We start from the raw sequence: 15,924 nt of genomic DNA on the forward strand, positions 1-15,924 counted from the left end.
GAGATATGAAGAGAAAAGAAGTTCCTAGCACATTTATCTTGAAGGGAGACCTACAAAGCTCTCCCTTCATTGTCATCATCATCATCATCATCATCACCATCATCATCATCATCATCATCATCACCATCACCATCACCATCACCATCACCATCACCATCACCACCACCACCATCACCATCACCGCCATCGCCATCGCCATCGCCATCACCATCACCACCACCACCACCACCATCACCATCACCACCATCACCATCACCATCACCACCACCACCACCACCATCACCATCACCACCACCACCACCACCATCACCACCACCATCACCATCACCACCATCACCATCACCACCACCACCACCACCATCACCATCACCACCACCACCACCACCATCATCACCATCACCATCACCATCACCATCACCACCACCACCACCACCACCACCATCACCATCACCATCACCGTCATCATCATCACCATCACCATCACCATCATCATCATCATCATCACCATCATCATCATCACCACCATCAGCATTACCTTTAGTTAGCTCCATCCTAAGTTTGGAAACTCTAGGGACGCTGTGGCCTCTGTTTCTATCATCTCCTCAGCCTGTTCTTCAGTTCCTCTAATCTGTGTCTGCTCACTCATATGTCCTTCATCTGCACCATTCTGTACCTGTTCACCTGTTTGATTGCCATCTACACCATTTTCTTGTCCAACCTGTAACTGTTTCTCTCCCTGCCTTTCATCAACACACTTCTGTGTTTCTTTAACTGTTTTTAAATCTTCTTCATCAACTTCTCTACGCTCATTTGCCTGCCTGTTTTTCCTTTGCACCCTTTTAACTGCCGTGGTCCCACTCTGTATCTGTTCATTTATCTGTTGTCCAATCTCTAATACTTCACCTACCTTTCCTTTATTCCCATCATTCTGCTCTTGCCCACCTGTCCTCCTCTTCTCCTCAGGGCGTTCACTTTGTTCATCTACCTGTCTGCCTTGTCCCTGCGCCTCCTCACCCGTAAACCCTTGGGTGTTCTCCTGACCCCCCTTTTCTCGCCCACCTGTCTGTTTATCAGCTGACCTGTTGCCCCTACCAAAATCTGGACACGCCCTGACCAGGTGCCCCTCCTTCTTGCAGTGGAGACATTTCATATTTTCAGACGTAACATAAATAACATAATCATTATCATTCACTCTCAAACTTAACACAAGACTTAGTTCCTCATTTCTTTTATTCAAAATCATGTACACTTGGCGTCTGTGTGACACTACATGACTCAACTGCAGTGCTTTGCATCCCGACGATAGTTTTTTTATAGGAGAGACTATTTTCCCATGTTGTGACAACTCTCTCACAAAAAAATCATCACTTATGAAAGGCGGAACGTTAGACAAAGTCACTCGTTTTGCCGGCAGGGACAGAGAAGGTACGGCAACAAAGATATCATTAATGACAACTCCGCTCTACACCACCGCATCCACCTCTTCTACGCTGTCAACAAACAGCACGACTGCTCCATTCATCCTGGCTGCGGGCTTTACACTCTGAGGTCTGACCACCTCAGCAACAGCCTGGGCACATTCATCTACCGAGTATCGGGAAGCACCGGTGACCTTTACACCGTGTTTCCTCATTAGACTGGTAAACTCCACATTCAACACCATTATCCGTCCCATCACAAAACCCACACACCACGCCGAGTGGCGAGTGCCAAAGAATCAACAACTAAAAAACACGGACCCTTAACTTTACAAACAATCCATTAATACCTAAAACATAAATTTACACAGTATAGAAAAAAAGTAGAAAGATACCCCACTATCAGAGCTGGACCCTCTGAATTGTAATACCATGGGGTGAGGCAATGCAGATGTTGGCTATGATACTGTTAAGTTAATTGAAGTACAGCTTTTCTGCAAAATAAATAAAAAAAAACGGAATACATGCTGTTATTTAAAACAGCAAAGCATAACAATCCTCCACTTAACAAAAAAAAAGCGCGCGACCAAATTCTGTGCTGGTGCGACCAACTGAGAAAGTTAGTCGCACCAGTACCACCACTGGAAAAGTTAGTGAAGAGCCTTGTCTATTGGTGTCTCACTATGAGGAGTTATCCTGGTTGGATGCGTTATTAATGGTAAAGGCTCTTGATCTACATTGAGTTAATAAATTACTTGATGTTATTGTTTTCTTTTAGGTTTAAAGAGTCAATGTTGAAATCATCATGATATGTTAATGTTACTGGATAAAGTTAGCAGATAAAGTCAGCCTTAACCACAGTTTCATTAATGCCATTCATCCAACAATGTGGAATTAGTGAAAATATTTTTAAACGTGATTTATTTTGTTGTAGTAAATTAAATTAAATTAATGAATTAATTAATAATAATTATGATAATAATAATGATTAATTAATGCCTGAAAATGTGCCTGCAGAATTACTTGAGTTTACTTCACACACAACTCAGTTTTATCTACCCACATAGGTTACATATCTTCATTTTTTTAAAATTTTTATCCAACAGTAGCTTTTCAGTTCTGTTATTTGTGAAAAAGTGCAAATGAAGTATTTGAATATGATTACCTCACAGATTTTGTTAAAGTTATAATCCTGATTTATTTAGTTCACTCCTGCTGACTTTGACGAACCATTTAATTATTGAATTAATCTTGGTATAAGTGCATAGTAAAAATCTAACGCGTATTTGTATATATGTATGAACATAATAAATATGTTTTCAATGTGTTCTGTCTGGATGTGTCCTTCTAAATAGAAGTTGATTGTATGCATAAAAGTTGTATGACTATTATTATCTCAATAAACATTGGGATGTGATTGATCTTAATGCAAGTTTAAGAACATTAAAGAAAATTTAAAGTAATACATCCTGTATAGTATACAATACATATCAACACATTTTTAACCAAATTATTAGTGGCCTGAACTGCATCAAAAAGCAGATAAACTAGTTGTTTACACTAATCTTTAAAAGGAATTTATATTAGGAAAAAAAAAATATTCATGGAAATACATAAACATATGTTGTAAATACACATACATATGAGGGTGTACTGTATACATATTGTAAATCAATGCTGTTATTGATGACAATTCACCAAAAATCCCTGTTATGTCACCCACCAACTTTTCGCAACATTTAGCAACAAACCACATTTAAAAAACATACTTTTGACTAGAATTACAGCAATATTTTTAAAATTTGTGATAGAGTTTCTTCTCTTAAAAATATAGTGTCAATGTTCAATCTAAATGTTAAATACAACTATCAATCTAAACTTTTAATCTTAAATCTAAATGTACATCTAAAGCTAAATGTTGAATCTCAACATTAAATGTTAAATCTAAATCTAAATTTCAAATGTTTAATCCTAATCTAAATGTTAAATCTAAATGTTAAATGTGAAATCTAAATCCTAAATATAAATGTTAAACCTAAATATCATGGGTGAAACTAATATATAGCTAAAATGCAAATTCACCAAAAGCACCAAAATAAAAGGAAATTTAAATGTAATATCTAGAAATAACATTTAGATTTAGATTTATCATTGACATTATCTTTTTACGAGAAAGCAATTCTCACAAATTTCACAAATATTGCTGTAAATCTGGTTAAACTGTTTTTTGTTTTTTTTTTTGTTAAATGTTACAAAAACTTGCTGTTTCATTTAGCATGCACAACTTTACAATTGGCACCCATACATCAGTGATATATTTATGTAAATGTTTCTTTATTGTGTGAATCAGGAAGCCCTGTGGAGAGAGGAGAGAGAGAAGAAGAAGCTGACAGCCCTGCAGGACAACATTTCAGGGCTCTACGGCTCCTTAGACGTAGTTTGGACAGTAAGACATCATTATTTTATGATATTTTAGATATTCTATAGAACATTATTCACTGTTCTTTGATGCATTGATTTTATGTTGCTTCTATTATATGTATTAAATGTTCTGTGTGTGTGTGTGTGTGTGTGTGTGTGTGCCCTTGTGTGCGCAGAGTAGATAGGTTGTTTTTTTGTTTTTTTTTAAATATCTCGATACTTTCAAGCTATATCACGATATACAATATATATCTGGACATTTTCTTTGATGCATAAAATGGAACCAGAATGTCAATACCTAATATAGATATATTAATGTTTTCTCTGTGATGTAATTGGGGTTTCCTCTAACTATTATAGCATAACATACCTGTTTTTCAGAGACAAACCTTTAAAATAAGGTCAGTCAGTTAAAGCTGCATGTCTAATGTCACACAGGGACCTTTATTAATATAAGTGTAGAGAATAATATCATAATTCATTAAATAAATGATGTGTATTCATGCACATTTTAAAAACAAATTCAGCTCACCAAAGTGCTGTACAGTTTTTTTTTATTATAATTAATAATCAATTGTTAGGGCAAAATATCCAGATATGTATCGTATATATGATATAGCTTGAAAGTATCGAGATATTAAAAAAAAAAAAGAACCTATCACTGCATGTTTCACTGTCTACTCTGCGATGGCCTTCTGAGGACTTTCCTTTTAAGGTCCCTATGGTAACCATGGTAACGTAAGGTCAGAGTTGAGTCAGACTTGCCTACTTCCTGATTTGTACTGAGCACATGGACGTAGTTTAATGTTACGTTTCTGTTCCCGTCCCGTCTGTAACGACTAATAAGCAGTGTTTGAGGTTCCCCTGTATACAGTAAACTTACAGTGTGACAGTAACCAGTTGTTTTGAGTTCTGTTTATAACATTATTGACCCACAGACACCTCTGGATCTATACAGCACACACAGTGTTTTACTGAGCATCAAAGACTTTCTCATTATGGGGACCATGTCCTTAGTAATATGTTAGGTTACTGCTTTGGTAATATCACCTCACTTTCATAAGGCACAGCACCATAGTAAGATAGATAGTAAGAGCAGAATAAAGCATACTGGTGGCTCTACGGAAGAAACTTTTAATGTTATGTGAATTATATCAATATTATGATATAGTCCTATGCTATATCTCCTAAATAAATATATCAATATTTATTAAAAACTTGATTTTTGGCCCAGCCTTAGTTCTGTCTCATACATTTTCCAACAGTCTGCTACATTACAACAACCATTCTGATCCTTTCTAACCTCCACAGTCTCACTGCAGAGAAGATTTGCTGAAAAGTCAAATCAAGACTCTGGAGTCACAGTTACATCATGTCTACATGCAGGTGAGCAGCAGCTGCTAAAGAAGCAAACATTACATTTGTGTGTAAGAGTAAAAGTAGATGTTGCTCTTTACCTTTGTTTGACACTTTCTGTGATGTCTCTCTCCTTCCTCAGAAGCGTCTCACTGACAGAGTGTGACGTGTCAGCCAGCTTACACTTAATGTCTGAAAAAAAAAAACGTCTATTGATTAGTGCACATGCAGAAGTGGTGGAGACCGCCCCTATTTAAATGATTCTGACACAATGAAGACGTGCACTCCTGATTCCCTGAGGTTTTTACGCCTTATTAGCTCGTGGAGTGACATTTCTACACGTTTTAATACCATTAAACCTTTAGTGAATGTGCCTCTAAATTTCTCAGCTGCAGAGATAATTTGGAACAACTTTTGGACTTATTAGCAGATGAATTAAAGGAACTGAAGACTTGGTTTGACTCAAATAAACAAAACAAAATGTATAATATTTGGAAATCGGACAAAAAACTGACTGAAGAAATGAATAATAAATAGCATAAAAATAGAGAAAGTGAATGAAATAAAATTTCTGGGAGTCATAATAGACAATAAACTATCTTGGAAGTCACATATACAGTACATTACAGCCAAAATAACAACGTCAATCACAATATTACAAAAAGTCTAGTATTTTTTAAATCAGTCATCACTATAGACCTTGTTCTGTTCCTTCATTCTATCATTTATGACTGACTGTGTGGACGTGTGGGGGAACACATATAAAAAAAATACAGACTTAATATTCAAAGGTCAGAAAAGAGCAATAAAAACAGTAAATAAAAGCACGTGGAGAGAACCATTAAACCCACTCTTCATCAAACTGAAGGCACTGAAATTCAAGGATTTGGTCGACCACAAAACTATTCACATTGTGCACAAAGCAAATAAGAATCAATTACAATTACAAAGTAAATTTTCTGAACTCAATTACAATCAATTATGATTTTGAGAGCAACATATTTTTTTCCGGTTATAATTCTGATTGTAATTGCGTTGTAACTGCAACAAATAATGAATTGTAATTATAATTACATAATTAATATAATACATTTAATAATATAAGAATTCCAACAACATATACAATAGTATTTGAGATTTATTTTATTTTCCCCGGTAGAGGGAAATACTGACTTTTTAGAGCCTCCAGTGGGCACAATTCAGACTCTAGCCAAAAACCGAGCACATACTGTATGTGAATAAAACCTGTCCTCTGATACCACTTTTTGACCATAATAATTTTGCGTTCTGCTCTAGTGGGTGTAAATCAGACTCTACCCAGGAATGATGCACATTTTCAGACTCTCGGGGACCACACCTTTCCTCTAATACCTCGTCCGGCCTGATCTAAGCACTTTTGGAAAATGAATGGGACAGACTTCAGGCCCCTCCCACCACTAGCCATGACTGCTTATTTTTCTTGGTGCATGACCAGCAAAGATGAAATCCAGCCACTGGGTCCTGAAAGGCTCTGATGAGGGTAGTAAACATATATTTGTCCATTGTTCAAGGCAGCCCAAAACAGCACAACTTTTGTGATGCTATGTTTGTTTTACCTGTGAGGTCGTTTGAGAGGGAGGAGCTCACATTCTTATGGACTTAGGGTAGGAGGAGCCAGGATTGTTAGGAGGAGGAGTTACTTATGAGTCATGAGGGGACAAAAATCCAACTGTCCAGTTTGGAGCTCAGTTTTGACAAAATGTGGAATAACAAAGGAGGGAAGAAACAGAACTTTTCAAACTTTGTTCCTCTGAATGAGGATAAATTAATGTATATCACTGTAGCAAAACCATCATAAAGTGATTTATTCATAATACTTTGTTTAATACTTTTTCATAGTAAACCCCCAGGTTTTTGCTGACCTGCCACTAGGAGGAAACTCAAAAAATGTTTTTTTATTATGGGCGTGGCTCCTAGAGTAGTTAAGGCAAGCCCAGTCACAGCAGCCCCGCCCCCAGAGCACTGCACAGTTTCACATTGAGCTGTCAATCAATTCTCACTGAGGGCTCTGAGAGGAGCAAACCTCGTCCTCCTCCATCTTTTAAAGGAGGGGCGGGGCCAAATGTAAGCATTAGTGACATCACTGATCTAATCTCAGCTAATAGAAACACTCTATTGTAATAGCAAAGTTCAACCCATAGAGGGCAGTCACTCTGACATTGTACAACTAAAAACACTATATTTAAATACTTAGACTAAAATGTGAAGAGTGAGACTAGGATTAATAAACTACATTACCCTGTCAGCCTTTGCTGTAAAATTAGATTAAAACAGTAATATATTGTATTATTTTAATACAATATATTACTGTAAACACATTGCACCTTGGGAAAAACAAATGAAATTACAACACCTTCAAACTTAACTGTAATTTACCACAATTTACTGTAAAGAGCATTGCATCATGGGAACTTGCAGCTGGACCAAAAAGTGTGGGAAAAAATAACCAGCGCAGATTTTTTTTCTCCATCTAAGATTAACGTTTCCTGCAGCAGCTGAGCCACTCCACGTCTACCTGTAGCTGCTCCACGTTGGATGTCTGAACCCATGTGAGGAACATTTTTCCTGGCTTACAATGTGTTGTGGAAATGAAATGTAGAATTCTGTGGTGGAATCACCTTCATCTACACACACCTCACACACACACACACACACACACACACACACACACACACACACACACACACACACACACACACACACACACACACACACACACACACACACACACACACACACACACACACACACACACACAGCAGATTTGATGAATCAGCAGAAATGGTGAGCGTGGAGCAATCTGATGAAAAGTTGTCATTTTTAAGGTGACGATACAAACACTACTTTAAATTAATTCTGGTCAAAGACAAGAACGTACATGTGAAGTGTTCATTATATCCACGAGTGAAGACTTTGTTCACATCTGTTGTATGCAACTCTAATTTAATGAAGCACCTCACAACGACACACGCATCTAAAAAATCTGAATTATTTGACATATTGCAACTTTTGTTTTTTAACAGTAACACAAATAGTTACTTTACTTGGTAATGAGTTACTTTTATTATTGAGTAATTCAGTTTCTAACTCAGTTACTTTTTGGAACAAGTAGTGAGTAAATATAACTAATTACTTTATTAAAGTAATCCCAACACTGGTTATGACCAAATGAGTATGTGTTTGAAGGTTGGATGTACAAAGAGCTGTACATCCTCTGTAGTGTTATAAAAGAGTTTATTTTTGGGTGCAAAGTAAAATAACGTGTGCGATTTGCCTGGATTAATTCTATGGGACATGCGCATGATAAATGTGTTGGTTTTTTTTTTAACTAATTTTCATTGTTTTTTTGTTTGGTGTATTTTTCTGTAATGTATGTTTTTTGGAGACACTGTGTGTGTTTTTGGAGCCTTTTAGTATATTTTTGTGCATTTCTGTTGTTGTTTTGTGGAGTTTTTGTATAAATATTGTTTAGTTTTTTGTTTTATTTTACTCATTTAGTTTATTTTTATTATAAATACTGTGTGTGTGTGTGTGTGTGTGTGTGTGTGTGTGTGTGTGTGTGTGTGTGTGTGTGTGTGTGTGTGTGTGTGTGTGTGTGTGTGTGTGTGTGTGTGTGTGTGCGTGCGTGCGTGCGTGCGTGCATGTGTGTGTGTGTGTGTGTGTGCCTGTGCCCAGAGTAGACAGTGAAACATGCACTGATTACCTCACAGATCTATTTTTATATTTGTATACAATAATACATGTGTTGTCAGTGTGTCCTGTCTGGATGTGGTTTGTTTTTTTAATGATATCTGAAAGTCATAGGTTACATTAAATCATTAAGATTATATAGGCCCTTAATTACCATGAGATTACTGAAATGGAAGAAAATAAACTGGTATGAATTTTTAAACACCCCCACTTCTAAATAGAAGTTGGTTGTATGTATACAAGTTGTATGGCTATTATTATGTTAATAAATATTGGGATGTGACTGCTTTTAATACAAGTTTATGAACATTAAAGAAAATTCAAAGCAATACATCCTGTGTACAATACATATCAACACATTTTTAAATAAAGTAATGTTGGCCTTAACTACGTCAAAAAGCAGATAAACTAGCTGTTTACACTAATCTTTAAAACAAATTTACGTTAGGAAAAAAACTATTTATAGAACTAAATAAACATATATTGTATATACACATACATATGACGGTGTACTGTATAAATATTCTAAATCAATGCAGGTATTGATGACAAATTACCAAAAATCCCAGTTATGTCACTTGGAATCAATAGATTCTAATTTCTCACGAATAACTTCCAGTGACATAATTAATCTCCATGAATCACATGATGGTCAAACATTTTAAACTTCTATTGTTACAACTCTCTCTGTAAACGTCTCTATGACACAGTCTGATTCCTCCAGCTCATGCTGGTCACCAGTTTGCTCACACACTGCTCTGAGATGACATCACATCTTTAAACCACTCCATGCCTTCATAGGACAACATCTCTATGTGGTGCTGATTGTAAAGTTGTGCATGTTAAAATAAACAACAACTTTTTGCAACATTTAGCAACAAACCACATTTAAAAAACTTACGTTTGATCAGATTTACTGCAATATTTTTTAAATTTGTGATAGAGTTTTTTTTTTTTTTTTTTAAATTTAATGTCAATGTTGAATCTAAATGTTAAACATAAATATAAATCAAAATTTTTAATCTTAAATCTAAATTTTTAATCTTAAATCTAAATGTACACCTAAATTAAATGTTGAATTTAAATATTAAATGTTCAATCCTAATCTAAATGTTAAATATAAATCTTAAATTTAAATGTTGAACTTAAATGTCATGGGTCTGTTTATTTAAATGTAATATCTAAACTTAACATTTAGATTTAGATTCAATATTTAACATTTAGATTTAAATTGACATTATCTTTTTAAGAGAAAACAATTCTCACAAATTTCACAAATATTGCTGTAAATCTGCTTAAAACATTTTTTTTTTTGCTAAATGTAGCAAAAAGTTGCTGTTTCATTTGGCATGCACAACTTTACAATTGGCACCCCATACATCAGTGATATATTTATGTAAATGTTTCTTTAATTGTTTTCTATCTACTTTGTGTGAATCAGGAAGCCCTGTGGAGAGAGAAGAAGAAGCTGACAGCCCTGCAGGACAACATTTCAGGACTCTACGACTCCTTAGACGTAGTTTGGACAGTAAGACGTCATTATTTTATGATATTTTAGATATTCTATAGAACATTATTCACTGTTCTTTGATGCATTGCTGGATGTTGTGTTGATCACGTGTACTGGGTTGTGTTTGCCTGGTGTTGTCTCAGAGACATTTGCAGCCTGTGGTTTGGTGCTTCCTGTTTCTGCTCTATCTATGCTGTAATAAACTGTCAGTCTTACACAGGAAAGTGTGCCTCTGTTCATGTGTGCTGTGTATCTTTATCAGTTTCTAGGATCCTGTAACTGTAATGCACGAAAAGAAATTATCATTTACTTTTGTGTTTGTAATGTTAATGTGTTAAAGCTGTTTTATTTTATGTTGCTTCTATTTTATGTAGCAAATATTCTGTGTGTGTGTGTGTGTGTGTGTGTGTGTGGGTGTGTGTGTGTGTGTGTGTGTGTGTGTGCGCGCGTGCGTGTATGTGTGTTTGCACACGTTTTAATACCACTAAACCTTCAGTGAATCTGCTTCTAAGTTTCTCAGCTGCAGAGATCATTTGGAACAACTTTTGGAATCATTGGCAGATAAATTAAAGGAACTGAAGACTTGGTTTGACTTAAATAGCATAAAAATAGAGAGAGTGAATGAAATATAATTTCTGGGAGTCATAATAGACAATGAACTATCTTGGAAGTCACATATACAGTACATTACAGCCAAAATAACAATGTCAATCACAATATTACAAAAAGTGTAGTATTTTTTTTAAATCAGTCATCACTATAGACCTTGTTCTGTTCCTTCATTCTCTCATTTATGACTGAATGTGTAAACGTGTGGGGGAACACATATAAAACAAATACAGACTTACAGTAAATAAAAGCACGTGGAGAGAACCATCAAACCCACTCTTCATCAAACTGAAGCCACTGAAATTCTAGGATTTGGTCGACCACAAAACTATTCACATTGTGCACAAAGCAAATCACAATCAATGACCAAAGGGAATCCAAGAGTTATTTCATATAAGAGAAAATAAAGACAATGTGAGGGTAATATACATGATAAAAACAGCCTGTATGACCCAACAGAAACACACTGTATATCAGTCAAAGGTGTTCATCTATAGAACCATTACAGTGAAGAAATGAAAACCTGTATCACTGAAAAAGTTCAATCATACTGTATGTTTACAAACCAAGCTCCTCCTTCAAAGAACAATGTAGAAAGAACAATTACAATTATGTCTATAATTACAACTCAATTACCATTACGGTAACCAGCATTTTTTCATATTACAATTAAAATTACAATTGTTATTTTTCCCCTTAAAGTCAATTGCAATTATGTTGTCAATGACTAAAGTTCAAATGAAGTTAATCACAATTACTGAGCCTTTAATAAATAAGCCTTATTAAACCAAACCTTCCTTTTGTGTTAGCTTTCTGTTAGCATCTCTAATGCTAACGGGTCAGTTTGACCCATGTCTTAAATCAGCTGTAAAATACACTAATAAATATTATCTATCATCTAATTAGTTTCTCATCTATTGATTACCTTGTTAGGTTTCCTAATCAATGAAAATATTGGTATTAATATTTATGGTGTGGACGTCTGAGCCTTTTTTCTGTCAGCACTGTAAACCTGAACGTTCAAAGTCATTAAATAGATTAAGTAGTTTATACTCAAAGTTATAGAAAAAGTTCTACTAACTTCATTATGTTAAGTTGGTGAAACAAGTTCTTTCTTTTTTAGTGACTTCAATATTTTTTGAGTAAATGGAACTATATTTTTTATAATTAAATATAACTTAAAAACAACTTAAGTGCAATTTAATATAATATAATAATTACATGTTAAGAATGATGAACTTATTTCTGTTGTTTTAAATGGGGATTTTTAAAAAACAAACTGTGATCAATAAGTACACATAGCCAGTCATCAACCTTTTAGGTTCTGGAAAATGTTGATTTTTAAGTTGATCGACTGCCTCAATGTTTGTGAGTTGTGGTAACTTATTCATGTTTACAGTGAGTATAGCATAGATTTAATTTATTTGATGGTAAAATGAATGTGAAGTGAAAACCTGATATGAAACATATTTGAATCATTGTTAACTACATGTGTGTAAGCCATAGAACTGTAAAATGGTTCCACAGGTTCACGTTAAATTGTAATTGACAATTTAAAAAAAAGAAAAAATAATTTACAATTACAAAGACAATTTTCTGAACTAAATTTGTTTCAGTTACAATTCCGATTCTAATTGCATGTAATGAATTGTAAATGTAATTGTAATTGAGGTTCCAACCGTGGCAGCAGCAGATGTTTGACAGCAGTGGATCCACATGGTTGAGTCAGTGTGTGATCAGAGTGAAGCTGCTCATCAGACACTCACTGATTCCTCACCTCACATCAGCTCAGAGCCTTTTCAGCTGCTGCTGTAGAGAAGAAGCTGCGTCTGTGTGTGTCTGTCACCAGCTCACAGTGTGAACACAGCAGAGTGACGTTAGAGCGTCCAACCTGCTCACTAACACTGCTCTAGTCTCATGTTGAAAAGGGAAGGATCACTTCTGCATTTCCTGGACCTCATGAGTGTCTGCACATTTTTATAAAAAGTGTTATTCGCCCTCGTCAGCATGTTTTGTATCATCTGTACAACAGTCACAGTTAGTTTCATCAGGAGATAAACCTAAAAAACAAGGAAGTGCAGACCTGTGACATGTACAGAAAAACATAATTTCCCCCTGTTTCTGTGTTAAAGACGTGTCTCATGAACAGTGTTTGGAATAACGTTTAAAATAACGGTGTTTGTTTTTCAGTAACGGGGTAATCTAACTAGTTACTTTTTTTGCCGTTACAACGCCGTTATTGTTACTGAACGCAAAATGTGGTGCGTCACATGTATTGATTGAATAAACTGTTTTCCTAAAACATCCCCGGCTTCTGACTCAGCTGTAGTGAGGAGGTGGGTTAGAAACAAGGTGAGCGATTATGATTGGCTTATCATGTTTCATGGTAGCCAATCAGAGCCAGTGTTTTTACACTGTGCCAGCACACACACACACACACACACACACACACACACACACACACTTCTGTGTGTGTGTGTGAGATGTGATATGAATTGTATTTTATGGCAGTTTTACTAAAAAAGAGAAATGAAAATGTCAGAGAAAGAAAAGGGAAATGAAAGAAGAAAGTAATCATAATGTCTCCTTCAAATTAAAACTACTTCTGTTGTGTGTTCAACTGTGTGTGTATCAGTGGCGGCTGCTGGTCTTTCATGCAGGGGAAGCTCATTTTCTGCCTACTTCAGAAAATGTATCTGTTTATTTAAATGTGAATTCTAGTAGAATTCACATTTTGTTGTCAACAACTATTTGTAGATTATCACACACACGCGCGCACACGCACGCACGCGCGTAGCTGCTGCGCGCTGGAGTGTGAGTGTTTGGTCAAAAGTCTCACAACACAAGCAGTAACAGTCTCCACAAACACCAAAAACAGACACTAGGTTTGTCAGAAGTTGATTCGCTATGAGAGGATCAGCAAAGTCTCCGTGTCAACACAGAGCAACGGACTGAAATATTTGAAAAACCCGCCTGTGTGCTTACAACGTCATACTCTCTGATTGGCTCATTTCGCTGTCAATCAAAATTGAATTAGCCTGAGACAGATCATCCAATCATCATCCATTATTCCAGCGTCCGGAACAGACAGATCCAGCCCACTGCTCCATAGACCTCCTGTGAAGCCCGGCGTCCGATGGGCGGGACTAAGTGCGTCATAACCGAGCATTTATCCAATGAGCGTCTAGTTTGACTGCAGTGGATCAACCACTAAATCCTCTCCCATTGAAGTCAATTGAAGCTGAACTTCACCACTGTTTATTAACACTGTGACGCTGCGGTAATGAATGAAGAACGTCACTCTGTCACTGTCAGTTTCCTGTTATAAGAAGCTGATTCTGAACTAAACATACATGTGTTCTGTCAAATATTTAGTCAATGAAATGTACACACAACACTACATATTTGACCACTGATTTTAGGGGAAGCTGAGGTTCCCTTGTAGTCTTAAAGCATCCGCCACTGGTGTGTATGTAAGTGTGCGTATGTTTGATCTATGTCTACATGCATTGTTACATAGGTGTTCATGGCAGTGATGATTTTGCTGACTAAACATTATATGTCACAGTTTTTCCTCGACTACATTTTTATAAATGACAATAAAAGACTACGACTAATTAAACAAATACAGGTGAACAAAATCCATAACAAAATATATAGATATTGACGTGGACTAATAAAAACTACACTGTTCACATGGGACTAGATCCAAAAAAAGAGAGAATTTAGAGAAGTCACATGATGCTCATTTTGAGACGTATTTCTCAGGAGAAACATCTGAGAAGCCTGAGAAAGCACTTGGTCTCCATCACTGCTCATTGATATCTAGGAGATGGAAATGTGACATCATCTCAACTTCACTTTGGCGTTGCTATGGGTTTCCAGCTCGCTGATAAAATATAGACTTCATTGTTGTCAACATTGTTAGAAAATGTTTGTCAACACTAACACATAGTGTCACCATGGAAACACACACTGAACTACACAATACTAACAACAAAGAGCATTACATTAAATGCATGTGATCTTAAACTTTGAATTATTTCTGTCAGGTTTGATTATAAAATAAGATCTTTGATGGTTGTAAATGATTGTATATGATGTAATAAAGACTAAATCAGTCATGTACAGTAATCAACAACATTTGGTCTTCCTCTCTTCTCTCTCCTCTTTCTAATGCTGCGTTTACACCAAACGCGTTTTCTGCGGGACCGTTCGCGTCTGTCGCACGAAACCTTCCGCAGGATTCACAGGATCAAAAAATGTTTCCCTATTTGCTTCATATTCGCGTCTGAAGCGAAGCTCCGCCCACCAGACTCCCAAAAGGTGACAACTCGGCTCTGTTTGTTTCCACCATCAACTATGGAGGACCTCCGTCAATTCACTGCTCCTAACCTCGGAAGGGGAAGAAACGTCGGCTTTCCTGGCTTCACCAGGTGAACCAGCGCCACATCCAGCTGGGTGAGCTTCACTGCCTGCTTCAGGAGCTACACCTGGATGATGACTGCTTCCAGCGGTACCTGTGGATGACCAGCGCCCGATTCGACGACCTGCTGGGTCGGATTGGCCCACGGATGTCCCGGCAGGATACCAACTACCGGAGCTCCGTCTCTGCAGCCGAACGACTGTCTGTCTGTCTCCAGTAAGTTTCATAAGCAACCGAAGATGCCGTGATTCATCAGACACATCTCTCACATACACAATAAACATAGATAGATACTATATTAATCCCAAGGGAATTTAAAAGCAGAATTATTAAAAATATTGTTTTCTGGAGATACCTATTCTGGGAGATAAGGCCTGCTTTATTATTGTCTTTATCATAAATATATTACAATTAAAATAAAAGTTAATCATTAAAATAAATTATTTACTATTGTT

General features: G+C 36.3%; 2 long non-coding RNA genes across 3 annotated transcripts in view; one reads left to right on the forward strand and one right to left on the reverse strand.

Annotated features, from left to right (window-relative positions):
- LOC114459382 (uncharacterized) overlaps nt 1-15,924 on the reverse strand; it is a 40,538-nt gene that overhangs the window by 8,113 nt on the left and 16,501 nt on the right. For both annotated transcript variants that reach the window (XR_003673327.1, XR_003673328.1), the window contains exon 4: nt 5,297-5,387. This is a non-coding gene — a long non-coding RNA (uncharacterized LOC114459382). The remainder of the gene's footprint in view (nt 1-5,296; nt 5,388-15,924) is intronic.
- On the forward strand, nt 3,768-7,736 carry LOC114459388 (uncharacterized). Its single transcript, XR_003673336.1, has 3 exons — nt 3,768-3,864; nt 5,151-5,225; nt 7,710-7,736. It is a non-coding gene; the product is annotated as an uncharacterized LOC114459388 (long non-coding RNA).

Source organism: Gouania willdenowi, unplaced genomic scaffold (genome assembly GCF_900634775.1).
Source record: "Gouania willdenowi unplaced genomic scaffold, fGouWil2.1 scaffold_309_arrow_ctg1, whole genome shotgun sequence".
Classification (NCBI taxonomy): Eukaryota; Metazoa; Chordata; class Actinopteri; order Blenniiformes; family Gobiesocidae; genus Gouania; species Gouania willdenowi.